This window comes from Ovis aries, chromosome 18 (assembly GCF_016772045.2).
Source record: "Ovis aries strain OAR_USU_Benz2616 breed Rambouillet chromosome 18, ARS-UI_Ramb_v3.0, whole genome shotgun sequence".
Taxonomy (NCBI): Eukaryota; Metazoa; Chordata; class Mammalia; order Artiodactyla; family Bovidae; genus Ovis; species Ovis aries.
Window position 1 is genome coordinate 60,707,825 of NC_056071.1, and position 8,234 is coordinate 60,716,058.

The window sequence follows — 8,234 nt, forward strand, 5'->3', positions numbered from 1 at the left end:
AGCCCCTGGATGTTTCTGCTTTGCTCCAGTCATGCACAAGAGGGTTGGGAACAAAATCGAGGGATTTCAGCCAAAGAGATCTGTCAGCAGTGCCGTCAGCCTCTTAAAACAAATCCTCTAACAGAGACAGTGGATATTTTCCCTCTTTCTTATCAAGACAAAGTCAACTAAGGAGATGGAAATGCAAGATAATGGAGGACACTCTTTATCATGACCGTCTGGTGGGGCCCCAGTCTTTGTGACCTAGCCACACTATATTCTGCATCTAGCAATCAGCTATTTCCCTCTTGGGAGTTCAGAAGCCAGAATCAGCTATTTCCCTCTCGTGGCTTACTAAGAAGATGGAAAAAGGAAAAAATGCAGGATGAGCATAGAGAAGCTTAGTGACTGAAAGGCACCCAGTCATGTCTGACTCTTTGCAACCCCATGGAACATACAGTTCATGGAATCCTCCAGACCAGAATACTGGAGTGGGTAGCTGTTCCCTTTTCCAAGGGATCTTCCCAACCTAGGGATCGAACCCAGGTCTCCTGCGTTGCAGATGGATTTTTCTTTTTAGCTAGCTGAGCCACTAGGGAAGCCCAAGAATACTGGAGTGGGTAGCCTATACCTTCTCCAGAGGATCTTCTTGACTCAGGTATCGAACCAGGGTCTCCTCCATTGCAGGCAGATTCTTTACCAGCTGAGCTACCAGGGAACCTTGGAGGAGGAGCTTCAGCATCTCCCAAAGACAACTTTGCCACTTCTTTCTTCTTCCGGTTCATCTGTGCCTGCTGTCTGAAGGAAGAAGCCTTTATCTATCCTAGCTCCTCTCAGTAATGCCTCCCTTCTATCCTCCAGCACAGCTGGGCCCTTGCTGTTGAAAAGGGGATCCCATCAGTGGCTTACTACATTTTGTCACCCTCTGCCCAGCACAGAGCTAACCTGGCTTTCGGATGCTTTATTGAACTCATGGGCTCCCCAGGTGACTCAGTGGTAAAGAATCGACTTGCCAACGCAGGAGATGCAGAAGACGCGGGTTCGATCCCTGGGGCAGGAAGATTCCCTGGAGGAGGAAATGGCAATGTACTACAGCATTCTTGCCTGGGAAATCCCACAGACAGAGGATCCTGGCAGGCTAAAGTCCATAGGGTTGCAAAAGAGTCAGATATGACTTAGCGAATGAGCACAGCACAATTGAACTCATGACTTGACCTACTCCCAGAGGTTCCCAGTCTCTACAGAAAAATACCCGAACCTCTAGCAAATGCTTTCCATGGAAGGAAGTCAATGAATAATACTTAAAGGGGGAAATTAAAAGAACATCATAAGGATATCATTTTAATGTATATCAAGACATAAATATGTAGATGAGAGGCAAGTGCTTGGTTCTGAGAAGCTGGATTTGGGAACGGACAGGAGAGGGGGTCAGAAATTATGCACTATTTGACTCATTAAATTAGGTACATAGATTACTTTGATAAGCATTAAATATAAAAATTTCACTTTCTGAATGTTTATATTCTATCTGTTGAGGGGTGGGGAGAAAGTAATGACTTTTGCTAACTGCTACTTTTTAAGAAAAGCCAAAATGTAATTTTTCCACTAATACTTCAGTGCCGTCTGTGTTTATCAGTTATGACTTATCTTTTTTATTTCATCAGAAATATTTTATAATTGAAAAGAAAATGGGGAGGGGAGAGATGACAATCTAATATACATGGTAAAAGAACATTTAGAAAGTCATTAGATGGCTAAGGTTCAAGGGCGGCCTAACCATTTGAAGTTTGCATGTTGCTTAAAGTTGTTTAACATTTGCTATTTTATCTTAAGTTTGCAGAGAATCAGAACTTCCTATCTCCATGTTAGCTATAAAGATGCTGATTCTACACAAATTGGTTTGCCCATGGATTCATAGTCATAAGAGGAGTTTAAACTGGAAAATGGTAGTTTATCTCTTCTCCCCTCCTTTTGCTGAGCTCTGTCCAGGACCTTAGATAAGCTGGGTCATGCTGTAGGAAGAAACAGCCCCCACATCTGGACAGCAAATATGTCATCCTGCACCACGGAGGTTCCTTCCTGCGGTAATGTTGTCCTCCCTATACATCCGAATGGACCGAGGAGCCACTGACTGGGTCAGTGCCAGACAACATAGAAGGACAAAGATCTGAGGCGTCTACCTGGACAATACTATACTCTAGCCTGGAAATGCTGCCCCAAACTTCTGTTCAAACCCACCAGTCAAGAGACTCTTGGACTCCCATATATACTGTGCTCCCATCAACATATTTTTTTTAGCTTATACTCACTTTCTTTAATTTAATTTTTTTGGTTGCACCAGTGGTATGTGGGATCATAGTTCCCATGGGGATCGAACCCCCGACCCCAGCATTGGAAGCATGGAGTCTTCACCACTGAGCTGTGAAGGAAGTCCCACTTACAGTTATTTTTAAAGCTCAGAAGGGAGGGGATGGGATATTTGTAGAAAAGGTCTGATGACTACCTTGCCTTCATGTGCCAAAACCACTCTTCTGTAACCACAACTCTGTTTTATTTTTATCACAGCTAGCTATGACAAACGTTAACCCTTGTTTTCTTCTCACGGTCTGTGGCTCATTGATCCCTTAATCAGTTCAGTTCAGTCGCTCAGTCATGTCTGACTCTTTGCAACCCCATGAATCGCAGCACGCCAGGCCTCCCTGTCCATCACCAACTCCCGGAATTCACTCAGACTCACGTCTACCGAGTCAGTGATGCCATCCAGCCATCTCATCCTCGATAGTCCCCTTCTCCTCCTGCCCCCAATCCGTCCCAGCATCAGGGTCTTTTCCAATGAGTCAACTCTTCGCATGAGGTGGCCAAAGTACTGGAGTTTCAGCTTTAGCATCATTCCTTCCAAAGAAATCCCAGGGCTGATCTCCTTCAGAATGGACTGGTTGGATCTCCTTGCAGTCCAAGGGACTCTCAAGAGTCTTCTCCAACACCACAGTTCAAAAGCATCGATTCTTTGGTGCTCAGCCTTCTTCACAGTCCAACTCTCACATCCATACATGACCACAGGAAAAACCATAGCCTTGACCAGACAGACCTTTGTTGGCAAAGTAATGCCTCTGCTTTTCAATATGTTATCAAGGTTGGTCATAACTTTTCTTCCAAGGAGTAAGCGTCTTTCAATTTCATGGCTGCAGTCACCATCTGCAGTGATTTTGGAGCCCCCCAAAATAAAGTCTGATACTGTTTCCACTGTTTTCCCATCTATTTCCCATGAAGTGATGGGACCGGATGCCATGATCTTCATTTTCCGAATGTTGAGCTTTAAGCCAACTTTTTCACTCTCCACTTTTGTTTTCGTCAAGAGGCATTTTAGTTCCTCTTCACTTTCTCCCATAATGGTGGTGTCATCTGCATATCTGAGGTTATTGATATTTCTCCCAGCAATAATGATGGTAAGTTTGAAGTGGAATTTTATTTGTTTAACGTCTGGAAAAAGGAAGAAGCTTCTTTCACATAAACAAAAAATTAGGGGAGGGTAAGTGAGGATGTTCAGAGCTGGAAGATAGAGCATGACGACAGACAGTCAATACAATTATTTATCTTTTCACTGAAGCGGGGTCTTTGGAGGGCAAGAGTGGTTACACTGCTTCCTCACAGCCATGATGGAAAAGAGAGATATAAATACATATCCATTACCAGGAATGGCAACCAGAAGACTTTAGTCAGGAAAAGGTGAATGCTTGAGAAGAGTAACGGTATCTCGTGTATATGGTTAGATAGCATCACCGACTCAACTTGACATGAATTTGAGCAAACTCCAGCATACAGTGGAGAACAGAAGAGCCTGGATTGCTGTAGTCCATGGGGTTGCAAAAAATCGGACATGACTTGGGGACTGAACAATAACAGCAATATATTGATATCTTTTCTGCTAAAATAATCCAGATTTTGATTGCCTAGGAAAGTACAGAGTAGGCAGAACCATATATAGAATCAGCCTGCTCTTGGGAACTTCAATAATGGATCTTCCAGTGTTGGGGAACAAGACAATAGCATCTTATAGTGTTGAGAAGAGGGGTCCCAAGTCAGGGCAAGTCGCAGTGAGTCCATCTCCCCTTCACAACTCAAATTAGCAGGTGCTTTCGAAACATTAAGGGCACAGGGCATGGTTCTTACTCTATCTTTCAGTTATATGTGGGATCTAAAAAGACAAATGAACAAACTTACCTAAACAAAAGCAGTCAGAGATTCAGAGAACCAACAGGTGGTACCAGAGGAAAGACACATAAAGGGCTGGGCAAAGTAGGTAAAGGGGATGAAGAGATGGAAACTCCTAAAGAGTTTCCTAAGAGATGGAAACAAAATAAATAAGTCATGGAGATGCAATGTACACATAGAAAATATGGTCCATAACGTTGTAACAAGTTTCTATGGTGACATCGACTGGACTTATTGTGGTGATCACTCTGCAGTGTACAAAAGTATCAAATCACTAAGTTGTACACAGGATCTTCTGCCCCTTCTTTGGTCTCTTAAAGTAATGAGGTATGGATCACACATTGAGGAAAAATCCCTACTGCTGGCTTTATTCAGGACAAGCCCTCATTAGTAAATTGAAACCCAGATGAGATGGAAAATAAACTTTTCTTGCCTCTAGATGAATGAGGCGTCTCTCTTCTGGGTGCCAGTATATTTTCTGTAGGGCTGCCAGGCAAATGACCACAAATTGGGTAGTTAAAACAATGCAAATTCATCCTCTAAAAGTTCTGAAGATCTGAAGTCCAAAAGCAAGATGAAAGCAGGTCCACACTCCCTCTGAAGGACCAAGGGTAGAATGCTTCCTTGTCTCTCCCAGATCTTGGTGGCTTCCGGCATGTCTTGGCTTCAGAAAACCTCACTCGTCCCTGTGTCTCTGTGTCTTAAATATTCCTCTGTCTTTTTCTTATAAGGACACCTGTTATTGGATTTAGGACATCCCTTAAATCCAGGATAATCTGATCTCGATATTCTTAATTATATTTTCAGAGACCCTATTTCTAAAAAGGTGGTTCAGTGATAAAGAAAAGTGGTTAATGCAGGAGACACAAGGCAGGTGGGTTGGATCCCTGGATTGGGAAGCTTCCCTAGAGAAGAAAATGGCAGCCCACTCCAGTATTCTTGCCTGGAGAATCCCATGGACAGAGGAGCCTAGTGGGCTAAAGTCCGTGGAGTCACAGAGTCGGACACAACTGAGGTCACACACAGGTGTGCGTGTGTGCGCACACACACACGCATCCCAATAGATACATACATACACAGATGCATTCATCCATTCATCGTTTGAGCTCTCCTCTATCCATCCAGCCATGCATCCGCACGTTCAGTCACCCATGTATCCGTGCACGCATCCTTCTGTGTATTCATTCATCCACGTATGCAACATACGTAACATATATACATCCACCCACATCAGCTCATCCGTCCACTCCCCTTTCACACTGTAGGGTGAAGGTTGCATTCAGTGCTAAAGGTAAATAGGGTAAAGTAAGATTTATTGTTAAAGATTTTAAAAAATGAGGTGAAACTTAGTCCAGGTAGACAGGGTGAGACTAGGTATAGGCTTATGGATAGACTGGATAAGATTAAGTTTAGGGTTAAGAGTGGGCTTCCCTGGCAGCTCAGTGGTAAAGAATCCATCTGCCAATGCAAGGTGGGCTTGATCCCTGGGTAGGGAAGATTCCCTGGAGAAGGAAATGAAAACCCACCCCAGTATTCTTGCCCGGGAAATCCCAAGGGTAGAGGAGCCTGGCAGGCTACAATCAATGGGTTGCAAAGAGTTGGACATGACTTAGCAACTGAGTTTGAGCAGGAGGGTTAAGGGTGAAGAGCAAGGCTAAAGTTTAAGAGTAGGAATGAGTAGAGTAAGGCTCTCACGCTTCCCAGGCGGCGTTAGTGGTAAATAATTCACCTGCCAATGTAGGAGACATAAGAGATTTGGGTTCAGTCCCTGAGTTGGGAAAATCCCCTGGTGGAGGGCATGGCAGTTCACTCCAGTACTCTTGCCTGGAGAATCCTATGGACGGAGGAGTCTGGCAGGCTACAGTCCATGGGGTCACCAAGAGTCAGACACGACTGAAGCAGCTGAGCACAGACACAAGTCTCCAGGGTAGGGCTTGGATGGGGAGAGGGAAGCCTAGGTTTAGGGAGACATAGATCTCTTCTGTGAGAGGTGATATGCGATCTGACTCTTGAATAGTCAATACGAACAAATGTGTCCACCGACAAGTGGATTCAGAATTACTTCCCTGCAGAGAGAACGGCATGATTATATAATAGAGGAGGGGAAGCAGAAAGATGGGTGCAGGGAACTTCCCAGGGGACCCCAGGTAGGCTGAGGGTGTTAGGAGGTGATAAGGGTCAGGAAGCAAGTGCCTGCAGGGGCAATAAAGTGTTCAGTGTAACCTGGAGATTGTGGACAGTGTGGGAGGATTTTAGACAGGGGTTAGCATCCAACACCTCCTTCCAGCTGTGAAGAATTCTTTCCGTTTCCTTGGATGAGTCCTCATTTGCCTCTAGAAAGATCTGCCAGCATAGAGTGAGGATTTCAGAAACCCCTTTCCTGCCAATGGAAGACTCTGAAGATATGAGTGGTCAGTTCAGAAAAGCTCAGTCTTCCCTGTTGCTGTACCTCTGGCTCCTGTTTGACCCCCTGTAACTCTTCAGGATTTTAGCAGGATTCCTTGCCAAACCATAGACGATTGGCATGTGTTCTTATTCCTTCACTCCCCTCTTCCTTTCATTCTTTCCTTCACCTGTTAAGGAAGGACCAAGATATTCTTCCTGGTTATTAACCGGGGAGGAACACAGAGAATGCGAGCAGCCTGGCATCCTACAGAGTAGCAGGCAGCGTGTGCAGAGGCCCAGGGACACAGAGAGTCTGGGCCTTTAAGATAGAAAATGAAACCCTTTCTTTCTGAGAGCGGGTACAGACTGAGTGTGAGGAAATGAGGTGATGGAGGCTATGACAGCCCTATTAGTTCACTGGATTTAAACTTGATTCTCAGGAGGAAGAAGGTAGAAGACAATAACATATTTTAAATTTAGGAGGGAGATATTAAATTTGCATGCTGAAGTCTTTAGTCATAGCTACAAAAGTTACTGAAGATAGCAAAGGGGTGTGTCTGTATACACACATGTTGTCACTGTTGCCAATTAGTTGTTAAGTCATGCCCGACCTTTGTGACCCCGTGGACCGCAGCTACCAGGCTCTTCTGTCCATAAGATTCTCCAGGCAAGAATACTGGAGTGAGTTGTCATTTCCTTCTCCAGGGAATCTTCCTGACCCAGAGATGGAACCCATGTCTCCTGCCTGGCAGACGGGTTCTTTCCCACTGAGCCACCAGGAAAGCCCCTGCATATTTATGTAAAAGAGAAATGACCGAAAGGTAGAAAGATACATAGATTACATCTCGGGGTGGACCACATCTTCCAAAGAAAACGTATGAACTAGAAGCCAAAAAGAAAAGAGTGGCATTTTCGAATGTATAAAAATGTAATTTTATGCCTCTGAAGATGCTATATAAGAAAAAACAACAGACTGAGAGAACACACTTGCCATAAATACATAAAAATATTATTTTTCAACAACAGTTTAATAGAAAATTAACAAGTGAATAGAAGAATGAGATATCAGTTCACAAGAAGAGAAATGCAATTAGCCACTATTACTCCGGAGAAGGTAATGACACCCCACTCCAGTACTCTTGCCTGAAATGCAAATCAAAGCAATATGACAGCATTGTTCAACCACCATAATGTGTTTCTTAAAAAAAAAAAAAAACAAATACAATAATCCTAAACTGCATAGAGCTTTCACTTCTACTGGCAAGTGCTCAGTGAAATTTTAAAATTAGTATGGTCTTTTTGGGGTGCACTTTGTCAGTTAACTTTCACATATTCTAAAGGTGCACAACTTTTTATCCAATGCTATGCATGCCCCAGAATGTATTTATTGCATCATTTCTTACAAAACAAAAATGGCACCAAAACTAATTCTGATGTCTATCAATACATGAAAAGAAAAAAATAAAGTATCCTAAATCCCCAAACTCTGGAATACCAAAGATCCATTGGAAATAAGATATGGGTGGGGGAGAGGAAAATAAGATAAGACAGCCATATGGACTGATTTGAAATTCTCTCTCTACTAGTTGGAAAGAAAAGGCAGCAGAAATACATGAATGTTCACATTCATCTAAACACACAAACAGAAAATAGAGTGT